Below are 18,292 nucleotides of genomic sequence, written 5' to 3'. Positions count from 1 at the left end.
CCTGAGAATACCAAAATCTACTATGCTCAAGTTCTTTCTACAAAATGGAGTAGTATTTGCATAGAACCTATGCATATATCCCGTATACTTTAAATCATCTCTAGATGACTTAAATATCTAATACAATGTCAATGCTTTATAAAGAGTTGTCATATTGTGTTGTCGAGGGATTAATGATAAGAACAAAAATCTGTACATGTTCAGTATATGTGTCCCCCCCGCCAGAGTATTTTCCATCTGTGATTGGGTGAGTCTGTGAATGCAAAACCCAGTGATGTGAAGGACCACCTATAATGGTAAAAGTTAGCTGTTACTAGTGACTTGGTTTAAAGCCACATTTTCTGGCCACTCCTGCTCAGCTGTTTGCTCAGTGAACCCATTGTCATGAGGCACCAGCTTCACCTGTAGTCCTTGGGCACTGCCTCTAATTGGTAGCTTCTGCTTAATCTTTAATGAAAACCTTCCTCATGTGCCCATGGTTTCAACATTTTTTGGGCCTCTAATCCTGCCAGCAAGGAAGGTCTGTACCTTTGTCATTGTGATAATGTAAATAGGTTCCTATAGAAGTGGTATCAGTGGGAGAGACAATAGCAAGATTGCAATAAACCAGGTTTTGCAGACTGTTGGAAATTTCTGGACTTGGTTGAAGAGGACTTCATATTTTCTCTTAGATATGTCATCACAGTAATTTACTTAAATCTATTTATCTTGATAGTATAGACAGCTTTGGGCACAAAGCTATTAGATTTGTTTTCTTAAATTTCTTTATATTTGAAAGAGTGACAGAGAAGGAAAGAGAGAGAGAGATTGAGAGAGAAAGAGAGAGAGAGGAAGATTGAGAGATTGAGAGAGAGAGAGAGAGAGAGAGAAAGGGAGAGAGAGAGAGAGAGGAAGGGAGGGAGAGAGAGAAGGAGAGATAGAGAGAAGGAGAGAGAGAGAAGGAGAGAGAGAGAGAGAGAGAGAGAGAGAATGAGAGAGAGAGAGAGAGAGAGAGAGAGAGAGACTTCTTTCTGCTGCTTCACTCTCAAATGGCTGCAATGGCTGGTGATGGAGAGGCCAAAGCTGGAAGCTAGGAATTCCATCTGCATCTCCGGTGTGGGTGGTAGGGGCCCAAATGCTTGGGCCATCTTGTGCTAATTTCTTAGGCACATCAACAGAGGGCTAGATCAGAAGCAGGGACGCGGGGACTGGGAACTGGCACTCCCACGTGAGACGCTGGTGCCACATGCCAGCCCCAGCTATGGGATTCTTGTAAAGCAGTGTCATCCTCACTTTGAAGTAGACTGGAAGCAGAATCAATCTTCAGCCCTAAGTCACAATATCAAGGTAGAATTGCATCTCATGCAGGAAGCCTCGGTCCTCACTTACTGCTTCCAACTGCCTCGACAAAGCCCACCCACACCGTGGAGGGCACTGTGCTGACCACTGATTGACATGTTACGCACGTCTGAAAAACGAGCTGGCAGCAATGTTGAGTCTGGTGTGGGCACCATGGCCAGCCAAGCTAACATATGAAACTCATCATCGTAGGAAGATTCCTCAGGTGGCCTAGGGAGGACCTCAGCAGTGTTTCTCCTACTCAACTAATATGTCCTCCTTTTGGGAAAATTCGATAGGACAAACAACACAGTTTATTCATTAAAAATGGCAAGGAGATAAAGGGTGAGGCAGGGGGTGGGGAGACGGAGAGGGAGAACGATGTGTGGGGAGGGGGGATCTATTATAAGGAACCAGGGCACACAATTGTAGAGACATCCCGAGATATGCAGTCAGAAGCTGGAGACCCAAGACAGCATATGGTGTGAATTTACTCTGAGTTCCAATCCGAGTCAGGAAGGCAGGAGACCGGTGTTCCAGTTCAAAGATAGGCTGAAAGAGAGAGAATTCCTTTTTATTTGGTCTTTTTTGTCCTATTCCACCCTTCAGTGGATTGATTGGGATCTACTCCGATTGGGGAGGCCTCTGGTTTACTGAATCTGCTCATTCAAATGCTACTGTCATCCAGAAACATCCTCAGAGGCCACTCAGAAGAATGTTCAACCACTTATCGGGGCATCCTGCGGTCCAGTCAAGTTGACGCCTAAAATGAACCATCATCGTTCCTGAAATGGGAGAGGCATGAAGTCACTTCTCCTCTCAGAGAGCTCTGGGGTAGAGTTAAAGGAGTTACTGTTAGAAACTTCCATGCTTTGCATTGCACAATATATCTGTATTTATTATAGAGCAAAATCAATGACCTTCCACAGAATGTCATCACTGCTCCAGGAAAATGAGCTGAGAATTTTTTTGTATTTGTGACCACACATCTTTACAGGAATACACTGCAAATACTTTAACTTACAGTGAATTTTCATTGCATCCTAAGTCTGACAACAGAACAACTTTGGATCTCTCTCCACTCAGAAAAACTGTTAATGAAAATTTAATTCTATAGTATTTGATTTCTATTCAACTTTAGAAGCTTTTCCAAGCTGTGCTCTCTAATCTCTTGTATTTGCTATTTTTGCCCATAGCTAATAATAAGTGCGCTATTGACCCTGATAAAGTTTCTGAAGCAAACCTCAGCTCCTTTTATCTTTATTTAGTTACTTTATTTATTTGAGAGAGGGAGAAAAAGAGAAAGAGAGAGAGAGAGAGAGCGCTTTCCCATCCCCTGTTTCACTTCTCAGATGTGCACAATAGCTGGAGCTGTGCCACCTGAAGCTATGAGCCTGGAATTCAATCTGAGTTTTCTATAAAATCTATTTTATAGATTTATGTAGATTTATAGAGTCAGTATCTACTCAAATAAGATGATTGCTAATTTGCTTTTTGAAGATGTGTTCCTGCTCTGAAAGCAAGAAATCTTGAATGGAGTTCATGTACTGATTTGGGCTATCTCTAGTTTATATGGCCCCCCAATCATATTTCTCTCCTAGTAGCTTTGGGGTCTGTGGGAAGAGCAAGGTTTTGTAGGTGGATAGAGCTGAGATCAAATTCATGCGTTACCCTGTCCTCACATGTGGCAGAAGGCAAGCTGCTTAATGTCTCTGCGTCCTATTAGTATGAAATGAGGGATTATCCTATTTAGTCACTGTACCATACCTACACACAGAACAGAGCCTGGCACACGCTGGACAGGGAGCAGGTGTTTAAAAAATGAGCAATGGGTTAAATGATGAAGGAATGAATTAAATAGAGAGCCCCAGGCAGATGCAGTCATTTTTTTTGGACAGGAAGAGTTAGACAGTGAGAGAGAGACAGAGAGAAAGGTCTTCCTTCCGTTGGTTTACCCCAAAAATGGCTGCCACGGCCGGCACACTGCGCCGATCTGAAGCCAGGAGCCAGGTGCTTCCTCCTGGTCTCCCATGTGGGTGAAGGGCCCAAGAACTTGGGCCATCCTCCACTGCCCTCCTGGGCCTCAGCAGAGAGCTGGACAGGAAGAGGGGCAACCGGGACAGAACCGGTGCCCCAACCGGGACTAGAACCCGGAGTGCTGGTGCTGCAGGCGGAGGATTAGCCTAGTGAGCCTCAGTGCTGGCCAAGTGTCATTTTCTTTTACCCTGTTTGAGAACAAATGCTGCCTACAGAAATATTAGGTATTATTACTATGGCAAACATGTGTTGTGTGCTAGGTGCTGTGTTAAGTCCTAGGCACTAACTCACTGCATTCTCACCAATAGCTCTGTGACATTGTAGCCATTCCTGGCTCCTGTTGTAGTTGAGGAAATTGAGGTGAGGAGAGAACTGATTGGTAGGCCAGGGTCACAGGGGTGACACACTTGAATCAGGACTAAATGAAGCGTGGCTCTAGACACTGCATTCTTCCTACCAGGGAGGGCACACGTTCATTTTAGCCATCCAACAAATGTTTCTGTTTGGGCAATGTCCCACCCTCTGATGAACCGTATTTGGAGGCAGAGGCCATATCCCCTAGTAAAAACTGAAAATGCTGGATCCTTACTTCTATGTCCCTTGCAACCGGCATGCAGTTATGTGACCTTATCCCTACCAAATGACCACACTCTGCTAGACTTTGGGAGAAGCCAGAGATGTAAGGAAGTGGGGGCTTCTTGGAATTCAAGTTGGTGAGGGTGGGCGGTAGCTGCAGACAGCTTCCAAGGCCACAGAGGAGGTAATTCTGGAAGGAGCCTGGTGCTCTGTGTCTACGCCTCAACAGTTCATACCAGCACTCCAGCTGTAAGTGAAAGAGGATGTTCTGGGTGGGCCCAGGCTCACCAGAAAGTACATGTGGAGTTGTCTGTAGGTGTAGGGCAGGTGGCAGGTGTGTGACTGCTGGCTCCACCATCCTCCCCAACTGAACCTTTGGCCTCCTGGAAAGTCTCCTGTTATGTGGGAAAGAAAAATAACTTAATCCTAGCTTATTGAAACCCCAGCACAGCACACTGGCACCAGCTGAGATGCAAGCCTGTGGCATAACACACCTCTTACAGAAATCCCTATACAGATGCAAATGACTGAAAGACTAGGACATTTTTCCAGGGGGCAGATCTCTGGGTGCGATCTCAGTGTTTGCTTGCCTGGAAGGAGAGAAGACTTGGGGTGAAATCTTTTATCAGTTCTTGTTAGTGGCTAATGGTTTGACCAGACACTGAGTCTGAGAAGGACCATGATTGGCATGGAGAGCAAAGGGACAGGGATGTGAGGTGATCATCGTAGAAAGGGCCCGATATGTGGTAATAAAGCCAGCAGCTCTTTAGTAATGAGGGACAAGGTGAGCTGCCTTGTAGCCATCCATCAGCCTCCCCCAGGCAATCCTGTCTTTGCCCAGGGAGATCCTGAAGCTTGTTAATGAGACAGGGTCTGCCTTGCATGATCAGACATTGCTCTTCCTATGTAACCTCCTACAATCGTGCCCCAAACCACCAAAAATCTTTTGATGCAGTTATTTATTGTGTGCTATATTAAACAGTGTGGGTTTGTTTTGCTCGCAACTGAGATGATGTTTGATAGCTGCCAGTGGGTAAAAGTGATAGCCCTTTCCTTAGTGTGGAGGATTCTCTAACATCTCCATGCCGATGAATGGACATGTGCTTTTCACTAAGAAAGTTGGCAAATATTCTCATGCAGAGCACAGAACCTTCTTATTAGATTGAAAATTAGAAGTTACGGATCCAGTGTCCATTGCACTTTTTTGGCTATTTGTGATTTTAAGGCCAAGTAGAAGGGAGCATTTGTGACTAGAGAAATTGGGAGTGTAGCGCTGGCCCTCAATAACTCTTTCATATGATAATTTCATTTTCCTTGGGTAAATTTCCAGGAATGGGATGGCTGAGGCATTCTTGGGTCTATATTTAGATTTCTGAGGTATATCCAAACTATCTTCCATAGTGGCTTTACCAGTTTACATTCCCACCAACAGTGGATTAAGTTACCATTTTCCCCTACATTCCTGCCAGCATTTGATGTTTGTTGATTTCTGTATGAAAGCCATTCTGAACGGAGTAAGGTGAAACCTCATCGTGGTTTTGGTTTGCATTTTGCTGATAACTAGTGGTCCTGAGCTTTTTTTCATGGGTCTCTTGGCCATTTGGATTTCCTCTTTTGAAATATGCCTGTGTTAGTCCTTTGCCCATTTCTTTGCTGTTTTTTTTTTGTTTTGTTGTTGTTGAGCTTCCTGAGCTGTTTATATATTCTGTTAATTAATCCTTTATCAGTTGCATAGTTTGCAAATGATTTCTCCTGTTCTGTCAGTTTCCTCTTCACTTTTCTGAGTGTTTCTTTTGCTTTGCAGAAGCTTCTCAATTTGATTTAATCCCATTTGTCAATTTTGGCTTTGGTTGCCTGTGCCTCTGGGGTCTTTTCTAAAAATTCTTTGCCTATACCAATGTTTTGCAGGGTTTCCCCAATGTTCTCTAGTAATTTGATTGGGCCAGGTCGTAGATGTAGGTCTTTAATCCATTTTGAGTGAATTTTTATGTAAGGTGTAAGGTAGGGGTCTGGCTTCATACTTCTGCATGTAGACATCCATTTTCCCAGCAGCATTTGTTGAAGAGACTGTCCTTGATCCAGGAATTGATTTTAGTTCCTTTGTCAAAGATAAGTTGGTTGTAGATGCATGATTTCTGGAGTTTCTATTCTATTCCATTGGTCTAGCCATCTGTTTTCATACCAGTACTAGGAAGTTTTGATTATAAATACCCTGTAGTGTGTCTTGAAATCTGGTCTTGTGATGCCTCTGGCTGTGTTTTTGTTGTATAAGATTGCTTTAGCTATTTGGGTGTCTCCTGTGTTACCATATTAATTTCAGCATCATTTTTCCTAGATTTGAGAAGAATGTCCTTGGTATTTTGATTGGTATCACATTGAATATATAAATTGCTTTTGGGAGAATGGACATTTTGATAATATTGATTCTTCTAATCCATGAACATGGAAGATTTTTCCATGTTTTGGTATCTTTTTCTATTTCTTTAATGTTTTGTAGTTCTCATTATACAGATCTTTGACATCTTGGTTAAATTTATTCCAAGGTATATTTTTGGGTAGTTATTGTGAATGGGATTGATCTGAGAAGTTCCTTATCAGTCATGGCATTGTATGTGTATACAAAGGCTATTGATTTTTATGTGTTGATTTTATATCCTGCTACTTTACCAAACTCTTTTTAAGAGTTCCAGTAGTCTCTAAGTTGAGTCTTTTGGATTCCGTATATGTAGAATCATGTCATCTGCAAATAGGGATAGTTTGATTTCCTCTTTCCCAATTCGTATCCCTATGATTGCTTTTTCTTGCTTAGTGGCTCTGGCTAAAACTTCCAGATTACATTGAGCAGCAATGGTGAGAGTGAGCATCCTTGTCTGATTATGGATCTCAGTGGGAATGTTTCCAAATTTTCCTCATTCAAAAGGACATTGGCCATGGGTTTATCATATATTGCCTTGATTATGTTGAGGAATGTTCCTTCTAGACCCAATTTGCTTAAAGTTTTCATCATGAAAGGTTGTTGTATTTTATCAAATGCTTTCTCTGCATCTATTGAGATAGTCATATGGTTTTTGTTCTTCAATTTGTTAATGTGATGTATCACATTTATTGATTTGTGAATGTTGAACCAATCCTGCATACCAGGCATAGATCCCTCTTGATCCAGTGAAATGATCTTTCTTATGTTTTGTTGGATTGGATTGGCTAGTATTTTGTTGAGGATTTTTGCATTTATGTTCATCAGGGAAATTGGTCTGTCATTCTCTTTCTCTGTTGCATCTTTTTCAGGTTTAGGAATTAAGCTGATGCTGGCTTCATAGAATGAGTTTGGGAGGATTTCCTCCCTTTCAATTGTTTTGAATAGCTCGTGAAGAATGGGAGTTAGTTCTTTAAAGAATTCAGAAGTGAAGCTATACAGCCCTGGCCTTTTCTTTGTTGGGAGGGTCTTTATTACTGATTCAATTTCCATCCTGGTTATTGGTCTGTTGAGATTTTCTATATCTTTGTAGCTGAATTTAGGTAGGTTGTATATGTCCAGGAATCTATCAATTTTCTCTAGGTTTCCTGGTTTGTTGGCATGCAGCTCTTTGTAGTAATTTCTGATGATTCTTTTTATTTCTGTGGTGTCTGTTATTATATTTCCTTTATCATCTCTAATTTTATTGATTTGGGCCTTCTCCCTCCTTTTTTTTGGTTAGTTGGGACAGTGGTGTTTTGACTTGGTTTATTTTTTCAAAGAGCCAGCTCTTATTTTTGATGGTCTTTTGTGTAGTTTTTTGGTTTTCAATTTTGTTTATCTCTTCTCTAATTTTATTATTTCTTCTCTCCTACTAGTTCTGGGTTTGGTTTGCTATTGTTTTTCTAGGACCTTGAGATGCATTCATAGCTCATTTACTTTATGCCTTTCCAACTTCTTAATGCAGGCACCAATTGCTATAAACTTTCCACTTAATACCAGTTTTGCTGTATCTGATAAGTCATGATATGTTGTATTGTTGTCTTCATTTGTTTCCAGAATTTTTGAATTTCTATTTTAATTTCCTCAGTGACCCAATGTTCATTCAGGAGCATGTTGTGCAATTTCCATGTGTTTGCATCTGTTCTAGAGATTTTTGAGTTGTTCATATCCATCTCCATTCCATTGTGGTCAGAGGAGATGCATGGTATGATTTTCATTTTTTTAATTTGCTGAAACTTGCATTATGGCCTAGCATGTGGTTTATCACAGAGAAAGTTCCAATGCACTAGTGAGAAGAATGTGTATTCTGCAACTATAGGATGAAATGTTCTGCAAATATCCATTAGATCCATTTGATATATGGTATTGATTAAGTCTGTTGTTTTCTTGCTGATTTTCTGTCTGGTTGATATGTCCATTGCTGAAAGTGGAGTATTGAAATCCCCCATTACTATTGTATTGCAGACTATGTCTACCTTTAAATCCATTAACATTTCTTTTAAATAGCCAGATGCCGGCCAGCACCGTGGCTCAATAGGCTAATCTTCCACCTGTTGCGCCAACACCCAGGGTTCTAGTCCTGGTTGGGGCACCAGATTCTGTCCCAGTTGCTCCTCTTCCAGTCCAGATCTCTGCTGTGGCCCGGGAGTGCAGTGGAGGATGGCCCAAGTCCTTGAGCCCTGTACCCGCATGGGAGACCAGGAGAAGCACCTGGCTCCTGGCTTTGGATCAGCATGGTGCACCAGCCACAGCGCGCTGGTCACATCGGCCATTTGGGGAGTGAACCAATGGAAATCTCTCTCTCACTGTCCACTCTGCCTGTCAAAAAAAAAAAAAAATAGCCAGATGCCATGTAATTAGGTACATGTACATTTATAATAGTTACATCTTCCACTTGAATTGTTCTCTTAATCATTATATACTGCCCTTCTTTGTCTCTTTAACAGATTTCTTGTTAAAGTCTATTTTGTCTGATATCAGGATGGCAATACTGACTCGTTTTTTGTTTCTGTTAGCATTGAGTATCTTTTTCCATCCTCTCACTTTTTAGTCCGTGTGTCTTTGTTGGTGATATGTATTTCTTGTAGGCAGCAAATAAATGGGTTTTGTTTTTTAATCCATTCAGCCAACATGTGTCCTTCAATTGCAGAGTTGAGGTCATTTATGTTCAAGCTGACTATTGATAAGTAATGACTTGGCCTTGCCATTTTCCCATAAATATTCCTATTTTTTATTTTGGATTTCACTTTTACTTTTACTGGGAGATTTTCTACCTTCACTTTCTTTCACAGTGATGACATGTTTTTGTTTCTGTGTGTAGCACATCCTTAAGCATCTTTTGTAAAGCTGGGTGGGTGGTGACAAATTATTTCGATTTCTGTTTTTTATGGAAGGTCTTTAGTTCACCTTCATTTATAAATGACAGCTTTTCCAGGTACAATATTCTAGGTTAACAGTTTTTTCTCTTAAGATTAGGACTATAGGGGCCAGTGCTGTGGCATAGTGGGTAAAGCCACCACCTGCAGTGCCGGCATCCCATATGGGTGCTGGTTCTAGTCCTGGCTTCTCCACTTGTAGTCCAGCTCTTTGTTATGTCCTTGAAAGCAGAAGATTGCCCAAGTGCTTGGGCCCCTGTACCCACATGGGAGACCTGGAAGAAGCTCCTGGCTCCTAGTTTTCAATCAGTGCAGCTCTGGCCATTGGGGAGTGTACCAGTAGACGGAAGACCTCTCTCTCTCTCTCTCTCTCTCTCTCTCTTTCTCTCTCTCTCCCTCTCCTTCTTGCTCTGTGTAACTCTGACTTTCAAATAAATAAATAAATCTTTAAAAAAAAGATTTGGACTCTATCTTGCCGTTTTCTCCTCATCTGTAGGGTTTTTTATGAGAAATCAGCTGTGAATCTAATTGGAGTTCCTCTGAAAGTAATCTGGTATTTCTCTCATGCACATTTTAGAATTTTTTCTTTATGTTTTACTATTGGGAGTTTGACTACAGTGTGTCGTGGTGAAGATCTTTTCTGATCATGTCTATTAGGAGTTCTATGTGCTTCCTATACTTGGATTTTTCATTCTTTCTCCAAATTAGGAAAGTTTTCTGTAATTACTTCACTAAAAAATCCTTTCTCTCTTTCCATACCTTCAGGAACTTCTAAGACCTGTATGTTGGATTGTTTGATAATATCCCATAGATCTCCAATACTGTTTTTTAGTTTCATGATTTTTTTTTTTGGTCTGACTGTAAAATTTTCAGCAATTTGTTGTCTAACTCAGATATTTTTTCTTCTGCTTCAGTAAGTCTGTTTTTAAGGTTTTACACCACATTTTTAAATTTGTTCTTTGAATTCTTCATTCCAAGATTTCATTTTGATTTCTCTTTATGATCTCAATTTTATGGGAGAAATTTTCTTTCATGTCATGTACAGATTTCATTAGTTTATGGATTTGCTTCTAATTACTTCTAATTAATTCTATGATCAATTTTTTAATTCCACTTCCAGTATTCCTTCAGTCTCTTTATCTTCACATTCTAGTATTGAAGTATTGCATTCTTTTAGGGGTATCAGGTTGTCTTCCTTATTCTTGTTTCTTGAATTGCTGCATTTTTATTTGGCATTTGTGGAAACACTCATTGGTTTCTTTTTTGTTTTTTTTTTTTTTTTCCCCGTGATAACTTTTATCTTTGGACTATTCCTCTGTGGCTTAGTGGAGTGTCTGTTTTTTCAGTGACTACTCAGAAATTTGTAGTGGGTGTGGCCTGGGAGCTCTGTGCAGTGCTGCATGGTGAAAAGATTGTTCAAGGTGACACCCAGGTTGGGCATGGTAAATCTCTCTCTTTCTCTCTCTCTCTTTTTTTTTGTAATCAGAGGAGAGAGAGGTTTGCTCTGCACTGTTGGCATAGTCTCACACTCACCTCCTCCCCTCAAAGGAGGCCAATGCCTGGGCACTAGCCCCAGTGGATACAGTATTCATCCACACTGTCTCAAGAACCACACAAAGGATCTGTGCAGTCCTAGGTGTAAGCACGGATTCTGCAGCAATGTCCCTCACCAAGGAATCCAGGAGCCCTGAGCATGTGGAGCCATGATCAGTGACTGCCCAAAGTCCCAGCCACACCCTGAGCCTTCCCACACAGCCAGAGTGTTTTCACAGCCCTGGAACACAAGCCTTCCACAGTCACAAGCACCCATCCCCCTGTCAGTTCTCTCAGTCAGACTCAGGCATCTCCACTCTGCTGGCTGCTGGGCATGTGGACATGAGCTGATGCAGCTGTTACTTATGTCCAAAATGGCACCCACTCTCTCTTGGCTTGTTACAAGATGCTGGTGCAGGGTTGTTGAGGAGAGAGAAACGTGCCCTTCTTTTGTTCTCCTCTAGTTTGGCAGGAACACTATCCCCAACAGAACTCCAAGCTGGTTTCCCGCCAGGCTCTGCCCACAGCTTTATCGTCAGTGGCTTGGGCTGCTGCAGTCTGGTCCCATCTCATTCTCTAGAGCTGGTACTGAGGTTCTTGGCTGCTGGGGTCCTGAGTTGTACACACCCACACTCTCCGCATAGGTCCACAGTGTCTCTCTAATTTGCATGGAGTTTCCTCTGCTGTTTTCTCCCTAACTCTTCCCTGAGACTGCACTCTCTCCACTTTTTTTTTTTTTGACAGGCAGAGTGAATAGTGAGAGAGAGAGAGACAGAGAAAAAGGTCTTCCTTTTTGCCGTTGGTTCACCCTCCAATGGCCGCTGCGGCTGGCACATCGTGCTGATCTGAAGCCAGGAGCCAGGTGCTTCTCCTGGTCTCCCATGTGGGTGCAGGGCCCAAGGACTTGGGCCATCCTCCACTGCCTTGCTGGGCCATAGCAGAGAGCTGGCCTGGAAGAGGAGCAACTGGGACAGAATCCGGCGCCCCAACTGGGACTAGAACCAGGTGTGCCGGCGCTGCAAGGCAGAGGATTAGCCTGTTAAGCCATGGCGCCGGCCATCTCTCCACTTTTTTTAAACTATCTTCTCCTTGACTAGAGCAGTAAGCTCCCTCCTATTCCACTATCTTCTAAAGTCCCCTGCTAACATAGTTTAATGAGAGTGTGAATGCTTCATTTGTTAGACATTTATATCTTCTTTGAATTATATTTATGGGATACATGAAATCTGTATAATCTATGAAATATAAGAAATCTATTCTCTTTGTATTAATAAAAATTTTTTAAATAAAAAAAGAACAGAAAAGACATCTTGTACACCCACCCTATTTTACTCTGAGATTCTTGGTAGAAGTGGAAAATCACCCTCCCCTTCTGTAGAAAGAGATGTGACACAGTGACTTACATAGATGATCAGGGGTTGTCTCCTACAGGCTCAACCAGGCTGAAGCTCTGAGCTACCTTGTTTGATGCTTTCATGAAATCCAGGCTATTCCTCTCAACAAACTGCTGCATCATGCCTCAGGCCCATGTATTAAGTCTTTAATGACTGACCACTAAAAGCAACAGGATTCCTAAGATCTGGTGCCAGTTTGCCCTTCGTGTCTTCTTTCCACTGCTACTGAAAAACCACTCACACCATTTCTTTTCTTTTTTTGTTTTTACAGGCAGAGTTAGTGACAGAGAGAGACAGAGAGAAAGGTCTTACTTCCATTGGTTCACCCCCTAAATGGCCGCCATGGCTGGCAAGCTGCATCAGGCACGCTGCACCGATCCGAAGCCAGGAGCCAGGTGCTTCCTCCTGGTTTGCCATGGGGTGCAGGGCCCAAGCACTTGGGCCATCCTGCACTGCACTCCCGGGCCATAGCAGAGAGCTGGATTGGAAGAGAGCAACCGGGACAGAATCCGGCGCCCCATCTGGGACTAGAACCCGGGGTGCCGGTGCCGCAGGCAGAGGATTAGCCAAGTGAGCCACAGCACTGGCCCACTCACACCATTTCTGAAAACTCGTGCTCCTGATCTTGGCCTTGAACAAAACCAACACTTTTCTTCCATAACTGCTTGAGTTTCCATCTCTGCCACCACGTAGGCTCCACAGCCAGAAAATCTGCTGTAAAGCTTGGTCATTGCTCCTGGTCCTGACTCAGGCATGGTGGATGGCACCACCCAGCCGTCCATACCAGAAGCATGGATGCTCTTGCCTTGGGGAACTGGATGCCCCTGCTCTCACCGTGACAGCTTTGGTTGTGCAAGTTTCCATGCTCTGCAGTTCTACTTCCAGGTCTGTGTCCCCAGGGAGCATGTGCTGGCAGAACCCAGGTCCTGGGCTTGCACCTTTGTGCCATGGAGACTGAGCAAGGGAGTGTGGCCATGCAGGTGTTTACAGTGGGGGGTGGGTTCTGCCTATTAAAGGGGGAAAAGTTTGAACACATTTCCAAATAGGCAGCATGGTCAGCCAAAAGTGGACACAAGTACTTCAAATAACAGCAGTGGCCACTGAGACAGGAGTGATTTGCAACCGACACTGCTAGGTTCCCATTGTATGTGTTTATTGTTGAATCTTCACCCCAACCCTACAAGATCTGCCTAGCTTCTATGTGTGTAAAATATGGATATCATGTGTAAGAAACAAACCACTTGATTTGAAAACTTGGTGGTTATCTTTCGCTGTCTATATCCAAACTTAAAACTGCTTGAGAGTTGCAAACCCTGTTGTGGGTAGCATCATGGCACAGTCAGAGGAATATTGGGCAAGGGATTCAAGTCCTGTGCTGAAGAGCTGAGTCTGTTCTAAAATGGTTGTGGGAGCAGGTGTTCAGTGTAGAGGTTTAGACACTTGTGACTGATAGTGGAGCACCTGGATTAGATTCCCAGGCTCCATGTCCTAAATCTGGCTTTCTGCCAACGCAGGAATGGGTGACATTGGTGAACCACTTGGGTTCCTTCCATCCATAGGAGAAATGTAGGTTGAGTTCCAAGCTCTTGGCTTTGGTCCCAGCCTAAGCCCCGGTTTTGGGCATTTGCAGAGTAACCAGTGGGTGGGCTCACTTGCTCTTTCTCTCTATCTTTTCTTGTTTCTGTCTCTCTCTGCCTCTCAAATTTATAAATAGAACTTTAAGGTTTGAGGTTGGAAATGCCATTGACTTCTCTTCAATTTTCTTGCTTGTGAAATGGGCAGGAACAATGGTGGCACGAGGTGAGGGGAAGACACTCACAGCCTTCCAGACACCCCAGCCCTGCTCTGCCAATGTATTTTCCCCCAAGCTTAAGTGTCTCCTCATCAGGGGACGTTCTGATGCTGTCTGTGGACTAGGTTGTTTTTGTCTGCTGCAACAGGGTAGCTGTGCAGGGTTCTAGAACCCTAAATAAGAAGTGACTGATTTGGTGTAAGGGGTGAGGACAGGGGGAAGGGGAAATAAGACCCAGAGAAGACCACACTGGGAGCTCACACATGACCTTCTCTGTCCTCTACAGCCATCGGGGGTCCTTCGTGGCAGTTCCTTGTTCCTGGGCCCCTTGGCTGTGGCAGGAGGGACTCTGGAGTCTGTTCCCAAACAATCAGAGGTCACGGGTATGGTCAAGAACAAGAGCCAGGCCAGGGCCCCTGCTCTCTGAGGCTGAGCCCTGTTCAGGCTCTGACCTTGCAGGCCTTTGCTGCGGCTCCTGAGTCACCTTCACTCACAGAACCTCCAAGACTCAGCCCCTTGGCTAGATTTGATGTCTGTGTCAGCCAGCAGAGGCAAGGTTTTGCTGTGATAACAAACACTCCCAGCCTCTCAGGGGCTTAAACAACAAAAGCCTATTTTCCCTGCAGGCCCTCTGTGAGTCCCTGGACGTTCTGCCCTACCTTGTTCCTGGCTCAGCCCACTCAGCAGGGGCTCCATCTCTGTGCCTTCTGATTGACAGTGGCAGGCCCTGCTTTTACAGCTTCTGCCACGACGCAACACCTGGCACTTCTGCTCCCAGGCAATTGCCAAGCAAGCTACAGGCTGCTGACCTCAAGAGGACTGGGAAGCGGGATGCTACCATGGGCCGTGAAGGGTGCTAACTAGAAGTCTTAGGGGTGCTGCCTGGATGACGCACAGTGGACCTTTCCCCTGCTTTGAATGTTGTATGCATACAGCTGCCCCAGGCCCGCACACACTGGCTTTCAGGATCTATCTCCTCATTATGCCATCGGCTTTCCGGGGGCAGTTGCTGTGTTGTTCTCATCTCTGTATTCCTAGTTGGGGGAGTGTGGGAGATTTGTCTAACCCAGGGACGGCTGCACCCATTGCTTGCTGTATTTATGATCTCTTCTCCCAGGAGCATCTGCTGATTTTTCTGGGGGTTTCCAAGTTCACTGGCTTTGCTCTTCGCAGGCCTTGGGTGAGAATAGTTGCATGTTGTATGTCCTGTCTGGGCCAAGAGCAGCCGGGCCCCCAGGGCTTGTCCTCATTTTCTTGGGAGATTCAGAGGGGAATTGAGAACCCAAATCCTTTGTGCAATGCAAGGTTCTTGGGTATCAAATAACCTTGAAACCCTAGCCTCTGGGTCTCAGGATGTTTGTCTCCACATCCAAAGTCCAAGTTTCCCCCACGTCCCAAAGTCCCCCAGCTGCCTGACTGCTTGCAAACCAAGCTTTATCCCTTCGGGGACTCAACGGTCCCTGAGCTTTGCCTCATTGAGGTCACTGCCCTTCCTGTCTAAGAAACACCTTTGCCTAGCAGGTAGGGAGGTTGGTCAGCTGTGGGCTTTGCCAGGGGTGCTTCCCCCGAGCCGGTCCAGAACCTAGAGCATAGATGGGTCCAGCTGGGAGCCCTGGAGCTTCTATGGCAGATGGTTCTCCTTAGGTGGAGATGTTCCCCAGATGTCTTTCCCCTGTGCCTCTCAAGGGCAAATGTCAGCACCATGGAGAGCTCCTGTCCCCTGACCACTGCCGGGGTGCACTGACCTCCATCGCTGGGTCCTCCCTGTTTTTCAGAAGAAAAAGAAAAGAAAATCAAAAAGGAGAAATACCTGAGAGAAAGAAGGCAAAAGTGGGCAGAGGGGTTCTGTTGGGCAGATTGGCTCACGATGAAGAGCGTCTAAAGACTCGCCCAGGAGTGACAACGCCCGTGCCAGTCTCTGATGCCGATGATGGCGCTTCGATTTCTCTGTACTTCCATCTTCACACTGGTGACAGCTGCCCTTATCGTCTTAAATATGGGTTGCCAGAGTCAATTAAATATGCAAAAGGAACAGTGTACATTTTGGGGGAAAGTAATTATTGTTACACTTTAGAGCAGCTTAATGAATACATTAATAAGCGATCCTTCCCGTGTTTTTCTCTTAATAGCCATCAAAATCGTTATAAACCTACAGCACAATACATAACATCTCATTACAAGATTTGCTTTTTTTAAAAAAAAATCAATGCATACCTAAGTTATTTGTGTCAAAACTCATTTATTTTCACAATAACACGGACTGTCAAACCTGACATCCTGCTAATAACATCCAGTGCATTTGCATATTATTCAAATATTTCCTTTTATGAAACAGGGACTTTCCCTCACACTGCTCTGCTCGCCCATGCAGCATGCATTTGCACATTAGCTCAGCTCACACAGCCAGAGAAGGGTTACCTGTGGCAACTAATTATGCCACCCTTTATGCATATTAATGATTCTTAGGAGCAGCCATTCTCTGTTCTGCAGAGAGGAAAAACAATTCCAGCCTAAATGGGAAACCGATTACAGACAGAATACAAGAGAGCTGGAGAGCGATTTTTGGTAATTTTGCATTTTTGATGTCCCCAGGTTTATTTGTTTTCTATTGCTTTTGTAACAAATTGCCACACACTTAGTGGCTTAAAAGAACACAAATTTATAATCCCCCAGCCCTGCAGGGCAGGCATTCTGCTTGGGTCTCGCCGGGCTGATCCAAAGGTGTGGGCAGAGCTGCGTTCCTTTCCGGAGGCTCAGGGGGAGAATCTTTGCTTTTCCTGGCTTTCTCTGATTCTCGCAGCTGGCCACACATTTCAGAACCAGAAGGGGATGTGGAATTCTTCCCAGTCTGCCTGCTCTGTCTGGCCACAGCCAAAATGTTCCCCACTGTTAACAGCCCACATGATTATTCTAACTCCACTGCATGGTTCAAGACACTGTCCCCATCTCAGGGTCCTTATGGACAGTGACATGGATAAGTTTCCCTGGATTAGGAGACCCACATCTTCTTGGGGTGACATCATTCTGTCCACCCCAGAGTTTTTATGTCCACCTCTGCTTGAAGAGGCCAAAGAAAATGCTGAGCAGAACCGTGAATTTCCTCGCGGGTTAGTGGCTCATTTCTCTTTTTTCTTACTCCACTCATTGATCTTTTATCTCCTTTCTTCTCTTTTACCTAGCAGGGGTTTGGGAGCTTTTTTCTTTTTCCTGCCAGAGGCCATTTGGATATCTATAACATCATTTGTAGGCCGTACAAAATTATCAGCTTAAAAATTAGCCTGGGGGACGGTGCTGTGGTGTGGTAAGCTAAGCCTCCACCTGCAGTGCCAGCATTCCACGTGGGCACCGGTTCATGTGCTGTCTGGCTTCTCTTCCCATCCAGCTCTCTGCTATGGCCTGGGAAAGCAGTGGAAGATGGCCCAAGTATTTGGGCCCCTACACCTGTGTGGGAGACCCAGAGGAAGCTCCTGGCTCCTAGTTTTGGTCTGGCCCAGTGCTGCCATTTTGGGGAGTGAACCAGTGGGTAGACCTTTCTTTCTGTCTCTCCCTCTCTGTCTGTAACTCTGCCTCTCAGATAAATAAATAAAATATTTTTTAAAAGTGCGCTTGCTGTAGGATTGTTGGATTTTGAGTCCTGCCTGAGGTTGCTTTGGCAGGGCCAGACCAGATGATTTTGAGGGACATCCCCACCCCTCTCTACAGCCTCTTCTTCTGCGCCCCAGCACCTCACTTGAGCCAACAGTCCTTGCTGAGCATCCCCTCTGTCCCTGGTGCTGTGCTTCACGCCAGCCGTGCCTCCTCCTTGAAGCTTCCTTGGTGGTATCAGTGTCTGTTTCATGCCAATCTGTGTCTGTTGATCATTCCTGTGTGCCAGATCCCCCGCTGTGCTAGAGCAGGGGGACTACAGAGACTCAGGGAATGGAGAGGACCTCCAGACGTCCTACCCACCTGACCTTGAGGTGCCCCTGCCAGAGCACACTGCCCTCATTGGCCACTGTGGCTCTCTGCGTCTGCTAGCCTGACGGCGTTCTCTGAGCTTGATGCAGGAGAGGGAGGGGGGCCATGGAACCTCCCAGGAGGGACAGACATTGGTGAATAAATGCTGCAGCTTTTTCAGCCCCCGTGACACAGCTGGGCAGCCTGTCCATATGGTTCCCAGTGGCCGCAAGTGGGACGAGCCCCAAAGGCCTGCAGTGGGAACACTGTCTGCTGCCTCCCATGGGAACCTGGGGTTACCTTTCCAGAAAACACTTGCACCCACATTCTTGTCTTAGGGTCTAGGAGACGGCTGGTTTTGTATATCAACTTTCCC

This window comes from Lepus europaeus, chromosome 11, assembly GCF_033115175.1.
Source record: "Lepus europaeus isolate LE1 chromosome 11, mLepTim1.pri, whole genome shotgun sequence".
In the NCBI taxonomy this organism is placed as follows: domain Eukaryota; kingdom Metazoa; phylum Chordata; class Mammalia; order Lagomorpha; family Leporidae; genus Lepus; species Lepus europaeus.
The sequence above is the reverse complement of the archived record's forward strand: the minus strand, read 5'-3'. Positions refer to the sequence as shown.